At 41.0% G+C, this 19,107-nt stretch overlaps 1 pseudogene; it reads left to right on the forward strand.

Moving 5' to 3' along the window:
• The first annotated feature begins 9,097 nt into the window (after positions 1 to 9,097).
• Positions 9,098 to 9,977, forward strand: LOC124977626 (40S ribosomal protein SA-like; annotated as a pseudogene).
• The last annotated feature ends 9,130 nt before the right edge of the window (positions 9,978 to 19,107 follow it).

Here is a 19,107-nt window from a genome sequence, read left to right on the forward strand (position 1 = left end):
TGAGAATTTTATAGCAACTTTCAGTCCAATTCCCGAAGAAAATTAGACAAGCCCCACAGCCCTCAGGAATCAGATGAGTTCCAATGATGTTTGCTGGTAAAACTAGAGAAAAAGCCCCTTGGAATTCTCATGCCCAAGAACTGTGCAATTCCGGGAATCTTCCCCTGGCTCCAATTTCTCTCAAAGAAACTATCTCAGTAATGTACACAGTGCAGCAAGATTGCTAAGTGCACAGTTGCACAGACATTAAAATAAGGTGCAAGGAGGGGATTCTGCCTCAGATGTCAGTGGAAATGAGAAATCATCTTGTTTCCCTCATGAGTAAACTAAGGGTTTTAGTGGGGAAAGGTCATGCAGAAAGTTATAGAATTTTTTACCTTGTTTTTTTCTTCTGAGAATTGCCCAAGTTAAGAAGTATCTATTGTGTGCAAAGAGTTATTTCAATCAATGTATATATTAGCTCATTTAATCCTGATAAATCTTATGACTAATAATAATAATGATAAGTGGCAATATTTATTGAGGCAGTATTCTGTATACTATGCTAACTATCCTAATATAATATCTCTCTGAATCCTCACAACACCCTATGAGACAGATATAATTATTATTGTCATTTTACTCATGCATAAACCACAGCTTTAAAATGTTCTATGATCTGCCCAAAATTGCACAGCTCACTTGTAACTGTTAGATCTGGGGGGGTCCACAGATCAGTTGTCTGACTGACTCTGTAAGCCATTCTGTTTCTCTTTTTTTTCCTCCCTTCCCCTCATTCCCCCTGTTCAATCCAGTAAACCTCCACTCCTCCCTCCCCACCAATGCACCTATTATGAGTCAACATCTGCATATCAGAAAGAACACTGGGCATTTGGTTTTTGGGGATTGGCTTATTTCACTTAACAAGATAGTCTCCAGTTTCATCCATTTACCAGCAAATGCCATAATTTCATTCTTCTTTATGGCTGAGTAATATTCCTTTGTGTATATGTACCACATTTTCTTTATTCGTTCTATTTCTATGATCCACTATGTCATGAGAGCCAGTCCAGAAATCATCTTTGTATAAGGGAATCAGTCATGAGGTAAGGGGCCATACAGTTACTTTCATGGGTGTCAATTTTAAAATTTGGAACATATACCCTCCAGAGACCTTGCTTCTTTATTAATCCATGGATCTGGCACCCATGTTTGTCCAAGACTTTGAGACTGTACAGAACAAAGGGTTACTTCTTGTCTTTCTGGTCACTTTTGCAATCCCAGTAAGGCCAAGAACAGTAAGAAAAGAATTTTCCCTCCACTTGTGCAAACCACAGCCTTCTGCTGGAAGGAGGACGAGGTCTGCAGAACCTGGAGTAGCTTCATGCCTAGCTGTCAGCACGGGGCCCACTTCCACAGGGCTGAGATGAGAATAGCACAGGGAAGTCCAAGCTGCATCTTCACCTCACTTGCTCATCTGAGGGACAGATGGCTGAGGATGTTTTGTGTTGACCACTGAGAAAACCCTGACTTTACTTGATAGAGCCCACAAATGCTTTTAGTTAAGAGTATAGCAAACAATTTTTTAAATAACCAAGAAGATGTTGTTGGGTCAAAAATTCAAAAGCTTTCTGGATCCTTGGTGATCATTGCCAGCCCAAAACCCAAATCATGTGAACAATTCTCTGGTTCATAGGTAAAGGCACATGCAGATTCCACAGTACAGTTTGGCTAGATTCCCAAGAGTCTCAAAAAGTCACTCAAACGTTCATATCCCGGGACAGGGCATCGTTAAGAGTGAAGAACACCAGGGCAGCCCAGGAATCCCACCTAGACCCATCATGTACTGCAACCCAGCTTCTTTAGTAGCAAAGCAGCTTTCAAGTTTCCACAGAGGGTGATGCAAACTCCCGCAGAACCAGGATGAACTAAGCAGATGCAGAGGCAAGTAGGGAAGTAGGAGGAACTTGGGCACTGTGGTAAGGAGACCCATGGGACTCTGCCCCAAGCAGACCCCACCCTAAAATGAGGGTTCACCATCAGTGCCACCTTCTGCCCCATCAACTCCAGACTCCAGAGGCGAAGAGCAGGGGTGGAGTAGGGAGTGACCACCCTCAGCATGTGGCGAGGAGGCATCTGAGGGGCCATAAAAAGATTTATGAGTGGGAAGATGAACAGCAGGAAGTGGGGGTGCCTTCAGTTCTCAACTGCAGAAGTAGGTGATGACTAATGCCTCATTCACAGGGATCCTGTGAAGATTAAAAAAATGGATCAGAAGAAAGTGACTCTCATAGCATATGCTACTTGTTATACAGCAAATACATGCTTCTTAGGAGCACATTGGCATTATCAAGGAAAATGATATGATAACCACAACCATCACACTTCATATTTATGTAGTATTTCTTCTTTCACAAAACAGTTCTGAACATCAGAATTCAGATCTTCACAACAGTCTTAAGGTGAGTATTTATATTATTCCCACTTTGCAAATGAGGAAACAGAAGCTCTAGATAGTTCTGTGACTTGCAGAAAGTGTGGAAGAACGCTGGGAGACTTCTGACTCTTACCTACAGGAAGTGGGTCACAGAATTCTTGGTTAACTCTAACAACCAGAAAGAGCAAAGCATCAGAGCGAGTTGGGAAGGGCAGTCAACATTCTCCCAAGCTCCACAAATCTGTGTTTCAGAGAAAGCAAATGTTAAGTAAGAATAATGATAGAGTAAAACAAGGGCATCTGCTAGAATCTGGCCCTCTGACTTCCTTTATTCTTCTACTCCAATTCCCTACACAGGGGTAAAGACGACTGATTTTGACACTCTCCCCATTAGCCTGCTGTTTGCTCCCAGGGACAATCAAGCTCATTTTCTGAGCACCCACATTCCTTCCTTCAATTTCCCAGCAAACCAATACTTCAGAAAAGGAGCCATTTGCTAAGCCAAACCCTTTTCACTTTTTGAAGGTCAGCAAAGCCTACAAAATTTCTCCAAGAGCACGCAACCCTCTTTCCTCTTTCCTGGACTCTCCTAACCATGTCACCGCAGACATGGTTGGGGACCGTGGGTCAGGGATGAGCATGGCCTATAGTCATCATTCCAGCCCAGACGACACGGCTCGGTCACCGCCTCTAGTTGTGCACATATTTTAAAGCTGAGGCACTCTGATCTGTCTGACCTTTTCCTTCCCATCAGCTGCTGAGCATTACCATGCCTAGCCACACGTTTACAGAGGAGGGAAACCGGAACTTCTTTTGTCTATTTGCTTTATCAAACCACAGTCACAAAAAGTCTGCTCAGAACAAAGATGTTCCCTGTACCCTTCACCTGACATGTGGTCTTGGCAAGAAAAAGTGTATTTAATGATGCGATAGAAAGAAACAGAACTGAGAGATGTAGCCCCAAACAAAGGCCATGTCACTTTCCTTTTTTAGGATTCTTACTGCATGCTGTCCTGAAACAATTGACAACGTTAACAAAGGGGAAAAAATTATTTCTCCGGCTAAACATTAAAACAAAGGCAGCCTAGAGCTGGTTAATTCCTCAAATGAGACAAACATAAATGGTGCGTGGATGTGCAATAAGGTGTAAAAGAGGAAGTGAGATGCATTAGAACCAGGAGTGCATAATGTATTATCAACAGCTCTGTGGCTTTGATGGGCGAAGGCTTTTATACAGACGCTGTATTGATAGGTATTTCAACCAGCAGTAAAAAACCATTCTTGACATTCATCTATAGGGAAAAATATCCATGTACTCTTGGCTGTAGGACCAATTAGTCTGTGAAAGCAGCGGGGTGGGGGGACAGAATATAAATGCAGGATGCATCCGCACTTGATTACTCTAATGAAATGTCCATTGATTCCTATAGATTAATGTGAGAAGGACAGCAGCTGCAGAGTGGCTAACACCTCCGGGTCAGCAGCTGGGTGTGAGGGGTGCGTGTGCGCTTGCGTGTGTGTGCACACCCCCACAAGGCTTGTGCCACGGAGAGGAGAGAAATTAGAAGAGTATGTGTCTGGGGGAGGCGTGGATGAGACTGGTTATGCTGGACACAATCAAGGAATGGAAGGAAGGGTCTGGCTTCTTAGGAGGAAAGTGAGACGGAGCTGCATGTGTCAGTGGACAATGAGGAAACTGGCTCAGCCATGTGCGAGGACCAGAGCTGAGAGCTCCATTCCCCTCCCCGCTTCCCACCCTATTTGACTTTGCTGCGAGGGGAACAGAGAGCTCACAGGTCACCTAGTTTTGTTCCATTAATTTCATACAGCCTTTAATCACCCAGAGCAAATGTGGAGTTCAAATCTGGCTCTCTGCCAACTCACTAGTGCCCACCCTCCACCCAGAGCTGACATTCTGCCATGGGTCCAAGCCAATACTGTACCTTGAGTAAATGTGCCAAACTAATCATACACTGGCCAAGCTTAAAGGACCCAACTCTCCCTGTGTAATTACTGGAACACTATTCTATCCCTCCTGGAATTGGCAGCAACTTAAATTCTATCTCTAAAGCCTGAATGTTTAAAGGATGCTGTCTTTCTCATTACCAAGTAAGCAACTTTCCCATGCTACAAGGATCTCCTTTTAGTAAACACTGTGCAGACTTGCAACAGAAGGCCTGAGATCTGTTTAGGGTTTTCCCTAAAACCTCACCTGGCGTTACAAAAGCACAAAAATCATTTACATAAGATTTACAATTATCTGTATATTTTTGTTTCCATCTGATTCACAACAGTTTCTCCTTATAGAAAATGAAGTGGTGGAAAATCTGGATGGTTATTGTCAAGAATACAAGCAACAATAGGTGTTGGCAAGGATGTGGGGGAAAAGGTACACTCATACATTGCTGGTGGGATTGCAATTTGGTGCAGCCACTCTGGAAAGCAGTGTGGAGACTCCTTAGAAAACTTGGAATGGAACCACCATTTGACCCAGCTATCCACTCTTCAATATGTACCCAAAGGACTTAAAATCAGCATACTACAGTGATGCAACCACATCAATGTTTATAGCAGCTCAATTCACAATAGCTAGATTGTGGAACCAACTTAGATGTCTTTTTAATAGATGAATGGATAAAGAAACTGTGGTATATATACACAATGGAATATTACTAAGCCATAAAGAAGAATAAAATTATGGCATTTGCAGATAAATGGATGGAGTTGGAGAATATCATGCTAAGTGAGATAAGCCAATCCCCAAAATACCAACCAAATGTTTTCTGTGATAAGTGGCTGATGATACACAACAGGGGGGCGAGGGGAGGTAAGGGAAGAATGGAGGAACTTTGGATTGTATACAGGGAAATGGGGAAGGGATGGGGCAGGGGAGAGGAAAGATGGTGGAATGAGACATCATTACTCTATGTACATGTATGTTTGCACAAATGGTGTGACTCTACATTGTGTACATCCAGAGAAATGAAAAGTCATACCCATTTGTGTACAATGAATCAAAATGAAGAATACAAATAATCCAATCAACAAATGGTCTAAGGAAATGAACAGACACTTCACAGAAGAAGATGCACAAGTAATCAACAGATATATGAAGAAATGTTCAACATCCCTAGTAATAAGGGAAATGCAAATCAAAACTACCCTAAGATTTCATCTCACCCCAATTAGAATGGCGATTATCAAGAATACAAGCAACAATAGGTGTTGGCGAGGATGTGGTGAAAAAGGAACACTCATACATTGCTGGTGGGGTTGCAAATTAGTGCAGCCACTCTGGAAAGCAGTGTGGAGATTCCTCAGAAAGCTTGGAATGGAAACACCATTTGACCCAGCTATCCCACTCCTTGGCCTATACCCAAAGGACTTAAAATCAGCATACTACAGAGATACAGCCACATCAATGTTCATTGCTGCTCAATTCACCATAGCCAGATTGTGGAACCAAACTAGATGCCCTTCAGTTGATGAATGGATAAAGAAACTGTGGCATATTTATACAATGGAATATTACTCCGCAATGAAGAATGATAAAATTATGGCATTTGTAGGCAAATGGACGAAATTGGAGAATATCATGCTAAGTGAGATAAGCCAATCTCAAAAAACTAAAGGACGAATGATCTCGCTGATAAGCGGATGAGGACTTATAATGGGGGGTGGGAGGGGTTAGCATTAGGTTTAGGGTTAGCTTTAGGGTTAGGGATAAGGAGAGCGGTAAGAATGAAGGAAAGAAGGACTGTGTAGAGGGAAAAGAGGGGTGGGAGGGGTGGGGGGAAGGGAAAAAAAATAAACATCATTGCCCTATGTAAACGTATGATTACACAAATGGTATGCCTTGACTCTATGTACAAATAGAGAAACAACATGTATCCCATTTGTATACAATTAAAAATAAAAAATAAAAAAAAATTACTTATGTAAATAAATTGAAACTCCTAACTAAAAAAAAAAAATGCAGTCTGCTGTCATGTATAACTAAATAGAATGAACAATTAAAAAAAGAAATGTTAAAAAAAATAAGGAAGGGAAGGAGTGAAGAAAAAAGAAGGGGAAGAAAACCCATAAGAGGGCTCCATAATCCAATAAAAACAGCATTGTTTTAAACCTAAAAAGAGAAAGAAGAAAGAGAGAGAGAGAGAGAGAGAGAGAGAGAGAGAGAGAGAGAGAGAGAGAGAAAGAAAGAAAGAAAGAAAGAAAGAAAGAAAGAAAGAAAGAAAGAAAGAAAGAAAGAAAGACAGACAAGCTGGGAACCAGGCGAACGCTGTGCCTGCAGGCAACCAGCAGCTGTAGATATGCTCTGAGAAAACCCAAATCTGCTACATCAGTCATAGAAAGGAGCACTCAGAGGTTCCTAGGGACACTCACAGAGGTCTGCAGAACAGCAAAGATAGGAACATTAGTGAGAAGCAGCCAACCAGCCCTGGAAATCTTGTCACATCCACAAAGACACTTCTTCGCCCCATGAAGAGGAAGAGGAGCCCTGTCCAAGTTCAAGGTGGAAGAACTGGCAGCCTCGGTGTTCAAAACCATTTCCTCTTTATTTCCTCAGAGGACTCTAATAGATGGTTGGAACATGCCGATCACTCCTAGCTCTACTTCTCTGCCTCACTATTTGTTGCATCACCAGCAAGAAAGGGGCTCTTCACAGGAGAGTTGAGAAAATGGATGGCAAGGCAAGAGTTCATTAGCAATGCTACTGCTAGTAAGGGACTTAACGTCGGGAGTTCCCTGGACGTTTCACCACAAAATACATACGTTCAACCTCTGTGTATTTGCTCGGCTTGTTATCATTAACTTGGTTTTAAATGTGATTAGCTGCAGATCTCTAAACTAGAATATTGTGGAGATCAATAAATCAGTAGATACTCAAACTCTACATGTGCATTGAGTCTGATTGATGGATATATACATAACTGCCTAGCTATGTAAATGAGCCATAGTCTTCCAATGACTCTCCAGCTAAGACAGGGTTTTCCAGTTCTCCAAGTCTCCTTCACCTGTCGGTACCATATAAGTCTATGTTTTCAGGAGTACAGGCCCAACACTTTTTTTTTATTGAGAAGCTGGAGAACTCTAACCGGTGGTTCAATAAATTGTATTACATCCCCCTCACACTGAATGCCCTACACGCTTTGGCTTTCCATGTGTAATTGCAAGCTGTTATTAGCCCTGAGCTGTGTCCGTTACTGGCCACACTCTTGCTGAGCGGTCAATTTTTTCCCCTGCCATTTCCTTTGCTCACACCATGCTGACCACGTTGGCCAGAGGCGGCCCGAGGTTTATAGTGCAGCATTGATTTTTCTTTTCTCTCAATACTGACAGAATCATAGATCCAAGGCAAATAAAGAAATGCATTCTGGGGTGATGAAATGTCTTTCATTCAGGCTGGATTGAATCAAAGCCCATCACAGAAATGCAGGGCTCTGAAATGCTAGGGAAGTTCATGCCTCAAATTGTGGAAAAATAAATTTTATGTTTTCTCCACTTTCCTTTGGATTTGTCAATCACTGGGGACATGGACAGTGCAGCCAGTGTCCAAACTTGGGCAGTGGGGACATTGTAAACAAAGAGCAGCTGTTACCTCCTTCATTAGTGAGAGTTTTGGTTGTCTTTCTGCTTTGAAGGAGAGTTATTTATTAGCTTATATAACACCCATATTATTCCATAGAACTGTCCTATTATAAAAATATTGACTGAAGTTTAGCATTTGCTAAGAAATGCACAATAACAATTCACACAATTTGAGAAATTCAAGTTCATTGCCTATTACCAAGGGGCAGCAATGACTGACTGCAATAAATTGAGGAAATCTTCCTTCAAACAAATAACTCCAGTTGACACTTGATGAAGTGTAAATATGACCTTCACTAATTAATTTGGTGATATCCATACTTTGTTTATAGAGATTAATCCAAGTTTGATCTTTAGCACACACGAGAGTACATGTTCACAAAGACAGTAGAATATTCAATGGAAAGACTTCTGGATTGAGAAATCAGGAGACCTGGATTTTCATTCTTGCTCTTCCATTAACAACAAAACAGCAGCCAGAACACATTACATGGCCTCTCTTGGCCTTACTTTCTTCATCTGCAAAATGGAGATGGTAATAATGAGTATGGGTGCTTATGATAGTTCAATGGGATAAGGTACATGATCAGCTGCTATAGATCCTGCCACACGTCATTCATCTGTATCACAAGTGTCTTGGTGCTAGCTATGCACAGGAACCAAGATGGGCACTAAGCCTACAGTAGAAAACAGAGTTGGTTCCTGCCTTCCTAAAGATTATGGCCAAGTGGGCATTGCACACATAGCAGATGCTAAAAGTGACTAAAACACTATGATTATCATTCCTTGTGGTACTATATTTTAGAAACAAAGGAGTTGGGCTTCATGAACTTAGGGCTCCTTTCCAATTCCAAGTCCCTTAATCCATGATCAATAATGACCGTGTGTTTGTACCATATCTGATTATATGTATAATTAGTATGCACAAATGATTTGTACTTAAGATCTCTCTGCTGAATAGCTCATTTTCTGTTTTGGGACCATTCTTGATTTTTTAAAAAGTCTGTGGAGCCTTTCTAAGCTACCCAGGGAGGGGTCCATATGGCGTTGTTCTTGATTCCCATCATAACTTAAAGGGAAACTATCACAATGTCCGGAGTCCTTGAGGTCCTACAAATGAAGGAGGAGGATGTCTTCAAATTCCTTGCATCAGGAACCAACTTAGGTGGCACCAACCTTGATTTCCAGAGGGAACAATATGTCTACACAAGGAAAAGCGATGGCATATATACCACACATCTGAAGAGGACCCGGGAGAAGCTCCTGCTGGCAGCTCATGCCATTGCTGCCATCGAAACCCAGCCGAGGTCAGTGTCATATCCTCTAGGAATACTGGCCAGCGGGCTGTGCTGAAATTTGCTGCTGCCACTGGAGCCACTCCTGTTGCTGGCCGCTTCACTCCTGGAACCTTCACTAACCAGATCCAGGCAGCCTTCCGGGAGCCACGTCTTCTGGTGGTTGCTGATCCCACAGCTGACCACCCGCCTCTTACAGAAGCATCTTATGTCAATCTGCCCACCATTGCTCTGTGTAACACACTCTCCTCTGTGCTACGTGGACATCACCATTCCATGCAACGATAAGGGAGCTCATTCTGTGGGTCTGATGTGGATGCTGGCCAAGAAGTTCTGTACATGTGTGGCACCATTTCCCGTGAACACCCGTGGGAGGTCATGCCTGATCTCTACTTCTACAGAGATCCAGAAGAGATTGAAAAGGCAGAGCTGCTGCTGCTGCAAAAGCTGTGACCAAGGAGGAATTTCAGGGTGAATGGACAGTTCCAGCTCCTGAGTTCACCACTACTCAACCTGAGGTTGCAGACTGGTCTGAAGGTGCACAGGTGCCCTCTGTGCCTATCCAGCAGTTCCCTACTGAAGACTGGAGTGCCCAGCCAGCCACTGAAGACTGGTCTGCAGCTCCCACTGCTCAGACCACTGAGTGGGTAGGAACAATCACTGAGAGGTCTTGAGCTGTTCTGCAGACACTTATTAAGCAAAATGGAAATAAGGTTATGGAAAACAATCACCAGTTTCTTAAAAAAAAAAAAAAAAAGTTCCGTGGAAAATCCTCATTTAGTTTGGAGTTTGCTTTCCACCAACTGACTGTTTTGCAGTGAGCATCTGTGTCCTGCACAGCACATATATGTGATGAAATTAGTCTCTGTGATGAAATTAAAATGTAAAACATTCATTGAGCAGTGCCAGTCACCATTTACATCTAAAGCACAAAGTAAAACAAGTCAACATCTCTAAAAAAATAGGTGACCTTTCAAAAGTTATGTATGTACTTATTTCTTTTCCATTCTGCTTAATTCTAGGAAACAACTTGAAATAGTGTTTTTGTTTCATTTTGTTTGTTTTCTGCTATTGGGAATTGAACCCAGGGCCTCACATATGCTAGGTGAGGGCTCTACCAAGGGCTACATTCTAGTCTTTTTTTAAATATCTATTTTATTTTGAGACAGCATCTCACTAAGTTGCCCAGGCTGACCTTGGATTTATAATCCTTCTGCCTCAGCCTCCATAGTAGCTGATATTACAGACCTGCACCACTGCCCCTGGCTTAAGTATCATTTTAAATGCAAGTTGAAGCATGCATGATGCCCTGGGTTTGAAGTCCAGCACTGCAATCAATCAATCAGTCAATCAATGGTAAATGCAAGTTGAAATCCCAAGAATACACACACACACACACACACACAAATTCACATTGTTCTTCATCCAACACATCAAATCCAGGTCCCAGGAGCTGTGGGTATAGTACTGAGCTATACCCACAAACTCTATTGAGAGAGTTTACTTAGTATACACAAGTCCCTGTGTTAAATCCCTATTACAAGTATAGCCAATAAGCTTGACTTATAAAAGGTACTTGGAGATTGCAAATAGTACTAGGACATCTTCAGTTTCTACTCATAAAGACCAGACACCTATCTATGACTTAAATTTGGAAGATAAGAAGCCTACTTTTTAATTCATCCTGGCGTCTGGCACATAACGTGTGCTTAATGAATGTGGATCAGCCAACCAATTTGTGCCCCAATCAGTTAGAGCCTGTTTTAGGATTCCATGAGCAAACTTTGTGAATGATCAGAGCTCAGAGCTAGGTAGTCACGACACATTTTGAGTTTAAAGTGCTCAAGTGTTTCTATAATTTGGAATTAAAGAAACTTATCTGGAAACCAGGTAAATCTCTATAGTTCTCTGTGCTTTGGAGAGTGTGAAGGCAAGAACCCATGGGAAAGAGGAAACTATAAATCAGAAATGCTCAGTATTTTCTCCCTGTACAGCTAGGAATGGAGAAGGAAGCAAGGCTTTTCATCTTTGCTTCTGACTGATTCACTGTCTCAAATTATCCTCCAGAATGCACACACGCACTAAAAAAAGCCACATTGTTCTTCATCCAACATATCAAATCCAATCCCAGGACACTGGAGTATAGCTCAGTGGTCAAGAGTTTGCTTAATATGTACGTGGTCCTGAGCTCAATTCCTAGCACTGGAAAAAAAAAAAAAAAAAAAAAACAACTCCCCCAAATCTGAAAATTTTCCAAGCATAGCCAATAAGCTTGTCTCTGGAATGGGCTCTTTATTTTGTTTATTGACGCTTGAGTTGATTTTGCACAGCCCTTCCCATTTTTCTGCATGTGGGCAATGACAAGTCACCTTTTTGAACATCTGTTTGACTCTCTACATATGACATAATTCCAATGACTGAGCCAAAATTATAAGCTTAAATGGCAATACTTATAAAATGCTAATGTGTATAAAATGCACTCCTGCTGTTTTTCAGAAAAGGATCTAGTCGATTTATGAAAGCCATTACTCACACAAGGCACATATGTCAATTTAGCACGGTTCTTATTCCCAGACTCTACTATTCTTCGGTAATTTATGTAAAGTAGATAGTATAATCACTTGGGCCAGAAAATACTCTGCTCGGTTCTACCTTTGGCCCCAAGGAATGTGCATTCAACATGTATTTCATAAGCACCCACGATATGTCAGGGTCTAAGTTCTCTGCCATCCTGGACATCCTTGGAAAAACAATGCAAGTGAAAGGTCAAGATTCAGCTGTGGGCACTATGATAGAGGACATGGTCAAGTATGTGCAGGCCTAGGAGGTGGCTGGCTTCTGGAAGGAAAGGCACAGTCTTGAAAACACTTCCCAGGCATTTTTGAACTGAGTTTTGAAGAAAGGTTCAAGAGGCAAAGGAAGTTGAAGCCAGGGAAGTAACAGATACAAAGGAGGGGCAAGTCCAGGAGCCAAGGAAATGTGTTCCTGGATTTCACAAGGAGCCTACTTTTGTATGCAAGCTCTAGAGTGCCCCCAGAGAGGAACATCAGAAAGTGTTACAGTGCTGAGAGGGGAAATTCCCACCCCCGGGGTTGGGGAATGTGGGAGGAATGGCCACACACCATTATCACGTGACTTACCCCCAGCTAGACACAGCCAGAATCTACACCTCCACCTCACTCATCCATGAGTCAGAATCTCAAGGTTCCAGATCACTGGAAGTCACTCATCCATGGGTCAGAATCTCAGGGTTCCAGATCCCTCCGAAGCTTTTCCCCACAGCCTCGACCTCACTCAGCCAGCTTCTGGAATTCAGACAATGGCCCACGAGATATCTGGAAGAACAAAGCCCACCTGTGACATCTGGTGAACTCCGCTAAAGGTTGGCACACCAGGGTCTAGCCTCCATTTGCCTCAATGTTGGATGTGGGAATGGGATCAGGAAATGAGGCAGAGAGAGATACTCTCAGTTTTAGGGAGAAGAGCAAAACAGAGCTAGATTCAGCCTGAGGCCAAGAGGACAAAGAAAATTCACCCTGAAAACTCACCCAGTCGGCTCTCACGAGGCAGTCTGACAGTGCCCGTTTATCATTCACCTTAATTCAAATCAATTCTGATTTGCGGGAACATCAGCTGTTTGAAGAGATAGGTGACTTCGCCAATACATTCCTGCTTATCTTTCTCACTGGCTAAATTAGTAAATTTAACAACAACGACAAAAAGAAAAAAAACTTCAGGGATTTGGAGAGGGAAATGTTTGGGTAGAATCATGGATCAAAAAGAGTTGATTAAAATGTTTATTTTGGGTATATATAACCGATATGGCATCTTTATGACTTTACAGGAAACTTTCAATAATTTAAAGAATAAAAATTATGCCATATGTATTAGGTGCCAAAACCCAATGTGATGCATTAAAAATGAATGATGGATTATTATTCATTTTATTATTACAACTTAAATATTTTGGAATAAAATGTATATAAAATTTTTAATTGTACAGTATTGTTCTTGCAGAGGATCCTTTTAGAAACCAGAGGTGAAATTGCCCAAATGTTACCCCAAATCTGAGAGGGCAAACGGATCTGGTTTTGGATAGATTTCCTATGAATGCCATCAGGTTTAACTGTCTGCCTAGGAACAAATGGGGACATTTAAGTAAAATCATCTCTTTCCTCCCTCTGGAATCAAGAATTCCACATACCAATGAAACTAAACCTCGAGGGATGGACCAGTATGGACATGATCTGTTTACTGCTGTGTCCCCAACACCTGGATAAGCGCCTGGCACATCAGAGCTACTCAATTAGCATCTGTTAAATGATAAGTGACGAATGAGTGAATAAATGATCATAAGCCTTGTTTCTGATAAACTCATACCAAGCCCTTTTGGCTTCTTGTCACCAGTGCAACACACTGGATATGTCGCTCTAGACCCACAGGGTGTTTTCTCTGCCTGCAACTCTCTTCCTGGTTCCTTCCTGGCTGGATTCTCATCACCAAGTTTCTGCCAATGGCCATCTTTTCAAGGTGACTCTCCCTGACTACAATATTAGAGAGAAAAAAATGCCATCCCACCAAAAGTCACCAGCTATCCCCTTCTCCTGCCTTATCTTCTTCAGAGGAACTACTAGTCTGGTAAATGCATTAGTATGATGTGTTGATTTTCCATGGCTGCTATGACAATAACCACATTTTTTTATGTTTTTCTCAGTGCATTGTAGTCACACACAACATCAGAGTTCATTTTGCAAGCATGGAATAAAATTGCCCCAATCCTAATGGCTTAAAACAACACATTTTTAAAAATTTTTTAATTGGAACAATATTTGTACATCTTTAACTGGATACATTATGGTAATTCAATACATGTATGCAGTATGTAATAATCAGATGAGGGTAATACGAATTTCCATCTCTTCAAACTTTAATCATATTTTTCTTTTCTCTTTCATTAGTGCATTGTAATTATACATAATCGTGGAATTTGTTATATATTTGTACATGCATACAATATAACAATATAATTTGGTGAATTTCATTCCATCTTATAGTTCTGTCGTTTAGAAGTCCAACACAGGCCTCACTGGGCTAAAATCGAGATGTGCTTGGTTCCTTTCTAGGGACCCTAGTGGGGAATTCATTTTCATGCATTTTCTGGCTTCTAGAGCCCACTCGCATTCTTTGGTGCATGATCCTTTTCCTCCAACTTCCAAACCAGCCACATTGCCTTTCTCTGATCATTCTTCTACCGTCCTATCTCCTTCCAACCACATTCAGGAAACATTCTTACTTTTAAGGACCTCCGTGATTAGATTCAACCCACCCGAATAATCTAGAATAATCACCCCATCTCAAGGTCTTTAACTTAATCACATTTGCAAAGTCTCTTTGCCATGTAAGGTACATATTCACAGGCCCAGGAATTAGGATGTGGACATGTCCAGGGTGTATTATCCTACCTGCTTACTACATATGACACTCATTTATTTTTTTCTTGTCTATTGTCTGAATCCCACAGGCTGTAAATTCCATAGCAACCAGGAATTTTGCCTCATTTGCTATTAACTGTATCTGCAGCATCTTGAATAGCATCTGGCATGTTAGTCACTTAGGAAGTATTTGTGAAATGAACAAATAAAACAATACTTCCCTGTGTATGAAAAGGTTGGTTCGGTTGATCTTTTGCCAACCCACTGTCTTTCCCTAGCTGTAAAGCTTTTATGCTCCACTTAAATCATCATCTTTATATACTTGTAAGAATGACATAATTACTCAGAATTCTTCAAGAGCTAAGGACAAGAGCATTTTGTTAATATTTGAAAGTATCACACACATTTATTTACTCTATAGGAAAAATCAGTTGTAGGATTTATTAGAAGCAAGTTTCACCAGCATCCCCTCTTCCTTTAGCAACATCTTACTACAAAGAATAAGACTGACTGAAGCAAGATGGTATGTCCATTGCAAGAGATGGAAAGATGTATATCTAGGACCCTTTCTTTCCAATGAAGAGATTTATAGAACTTGGTCCCAAAGATTAATAAATTATAGTGCTTCCAGGTCACTGGGGATAGTGTGGAATCACATAAAGGACATGGATCAAAGAATCCTCAGTTTCCCACCACTTTCAAACCATGTACTTCTGGGCAATCTCAGTTGTCAGCCTGAGCACGGTCAGGGACTAAATGAAATTCATGATAGAGTGTGGCACACAAAAACCCTGGGTAAGGATCAGTTCCTTCTCCTTCTCCTTGCAGATCTCATACTCTGTCAGATGGGAGGATGGAAAAGGGGACCTAAGAACAAGTAGAAAAGGAACAAGGACAGTTGGGCAGAACTGAGGAACAAGAGTCTGCTGGCAGCGGAGGCTACTCTTTCAAAGCTGATGGTGATGATGATGATGATGATGATGATGATGATGATGATGGAGCCCCTGGGTATAAATATCCAAGGAAAACATGAGGTTTTTCTCTCAAGATAGTGGGAGAAGATAACTCCAATCTGGTATTCCAGTCTGCCATCAGCCAACCTTCCCTAACTCCATCAATGAGCTAACCTTCCTTCTGCAGGGAGAATTCAGGAAAACTGTTCATCAGGACAAATGAAGCCTTGAAATGAGTCAACATATGCTGGAAGAGTCATCCCATGACCCTGTATGTGAATTGTTGTTCCAGTTTATTCAACTAGAAAGTAGAAAGTCTTCCCTCCCATCACATTAAAAAAGACTGAGTTCATTTTTTTTCAGAAAAAGGAAAATGTAATGAATTAGTGAGGTGTCTCTCATCCAAAATGCTCTATTTCCTCCTCCCATCCCACATCCCAATCTTACCATCAGCTCCAATTCTTCCATTAAATCTTTTCTGATCACTCCCAGCTTTTGATATTTTTGTTCCCCAACTCTTTATAATATATGATCTCTGATTCCCAAACCCAGTTGATCATCAGAATCCCCTGATTAAGGATAAATTGCTGGCTTGTATTACAGTGACAAACACGCCAGTGTCTCAACGTGTGACCACTGAAGTTTTATTTGTTACTGACGCAAAGCCCACTGCAAGTCTGGGTGGTTTACCAGTGCCATTCCATCTCACGAAGTGACTCAGAGACCCAGGCAAAGGACGACTCCACCATGCTATACCTGAACTGTCCAGGTATGACCCCCTTGACTGTCACGGCAATGGGAGAAAATGCTGGATGGTTTGACGCTGGCAATTAAATGTGTCAACCCAGAGGTGATATATATCACTTCTCTTGACCCAGTAGCCAGAATTAATCACATGATACACCCAGCAAGAAGGTGTGAGGGAAGTTTAATCTTCCCGGGGGTAAGAAGAAAAGCATGATATGGATGAGTCTCCTCAATACCTAAAGTCCTTTTCAAAACCGTAGAGTCCCAAGAATATGTCACAAACAAACAAACCTCTTGAGTGGCTCCCAAAGACCTCACTTTGAGAGCTGACTTTGAGGATACATTCATGCCACTCATTCGTCATGCCCTGGTATTTTTATCTTTTAAGTTCATATATGCAAGGTCTCGGAGGGTAAATATTATGCCTTCATTTTAATTCAGGAAATGTTTATTAGACATACACATGGAACCCGAACCTGCCATTAAAAAGAACCCAACATTGAACCCGAACCTGAACACAGAACATAAACATTGGTGTGGTATTCAAAACATGAGTACTGTCCCTATTTATGTCACTGGAGAAGTCATTGGTAAAAAACATTTAATTTTTGAGATCTAATTTACATACTGTACAATTTACTTTTAAAGTATACACTTCAATGCTTTTCAGTATATTCACAAAGTTGTGCAACATTACCATTATCAAATTCCAGAACATTTTCATCATTCCAAAGACCAACTCCATACTTATTAGTAGTGATTTCCCTGTTCCCCCTTCCTAACCTCTGGCGATTACCAATCTATCTCCTTTCTGTCTCAGTGGATTTGCCCATTCTGAACAATTCATATAAATGTTATCATATAATGTGTGCCTTTGTGTCTGTCTTCTTTCCTTTATAATAATGTTTTCAAAGTTCTTCCATGTAGAAGCTTATATCAATATTTATTGCTAACTATTATTTCATTATAGGGATATACACCATTTTGTTTATCCATTCATCCACCAATGGTAATTTACATTTTGAGACTATTATAATAATGCTGCTATAAACATGAATGTACCAGCTTTTATCAACACATGTTTTCCATTATCTTGGGTATTTACCTAGAAATTGAATTGCTGAGTCAGATAGATAAGTTTTTTAACAGGTAAGTTTATTTATCTGTAAAATGTAGTCCCCTGCGCTGTGAACCTCTGAAGGATACTATAAGAATCAAATATCAAAGGGACTCTGTAATGTTAAAAGCAAATAAGCTTCAGGTATTATCATCAGACTTGGAAAGCACTTAGCACAGCATTTTACACATAGTAGGTGCTCAATAAAGATTGTGTGCCAACTGATTTCCGTAATTATAAAACAGGGAGAAAATAAACAGATCCTTAAGTGGTGCTAAATCCTGAGCATTGTTCCAAACAAACGGAAGCAAGTTATTCAGTGAATACCATGAGTCTGCATTTGATTTGTTTTCCTGAAGCAGAACAATGAATGTATTCTCAAAATAAAATAAAATTGACCCAGTGTCTTTAAGGGGTCTCCATACTAGGAATCTATTTCTTGAGACAGGCTCTGGGATGAGTAGTGTGTGCGTGTAACAATGGTGTCCACCAGGGATATACAATATTTGAGGAGGCTGCTCTACCTCAGTTCCTTTATAGAAGAGCTCTGTCAAATCCCCTGTATTTTTTTAGGAGTTAGATGTGGCATCACATCCCTCCCCAACAACCCAAAGGAGGAAGCAGGATTTTTTTCACTAAACTGCAAATTGGCATCCATTCATAGGAGACATGTCACTACCATTTCAGCAGCGTGTTCATTCAGGTGTTCTGTCTAAATTGAGACTTTTAGGCACTAATAATAATTAACTACTTTCTTAGCAATGAAAAAAGTCTTAAATGCCTATTTACTTAATGGTCCCCTAGGGTGTCTTTGTTTTGAATGGGATAAAAAAAAATCTTAGCTGCAAAATAAGCAGGTGATTCTAATCAATAAAGCCAGAGGACTATATTGATTACAAGAACTCCATTCTTTTGTCATTAACCCTGTGAATTCTCTACCAAAGCAGAGTAAGATTATTTCTACCCCTTAGAACATAGGCTCATTGAAAAACTGGTATCTCATTTCACTTCATGCCTCCCATTCAACTTACAGGGCCCATTTCAGGAAATCCTTTCTACAGGCTGCCTGTGGGGGAAGATGACTTTGTGACCCTCTCTCAGTAGTGTATGTGCTGGAGGTCTTTGAATTTTTCCCCCATTGGTGGTGATGGATTTGATGATGAGGCATTAACCTAGCCTGGGAATTTCTTTTTCAGGGGCACTTGCTCTTCTCTTTGGGGATTGCCAACATTTCTATATTTCAAAGAGACTGTAGGGATAAGACACAGTGTTGATTTACTAGGAGAAACAGTAGTTAAAACAATATGACCCATAGGATGTACCTGTAACCAGTTGGATACCGAATCTTCTTGGGTTGCAAAGTTTCAGGTCACTGGTATGTGTTATAAGTGAGCATAGTTTATAATCATTGCTTTTCTCTGAAATCCCATAGCACCTCATAATAAGAGATGACACATTGCATATATACCCCAGTAAAAATCAGTTGTTCTGGGTTCAAGTCCTGACTCTCCCACTAAACCAGCTAGGTTATTATGTCTTTTATGGCCTATGTCCT

This window comes from Sciurus carolinensis, chromosome 2, assembly GCF_902686445.1.
Source record: "Sciurus carolinensis chromosome 2, mSciCar1.2, whole genome shotgun sequence".
Lineage (NCBI taxonomy): Eukaryota > Metazoa > Chordata > Mammalia > Rodentia > Sciuridae > Sciurus > Sciurus carolinensis.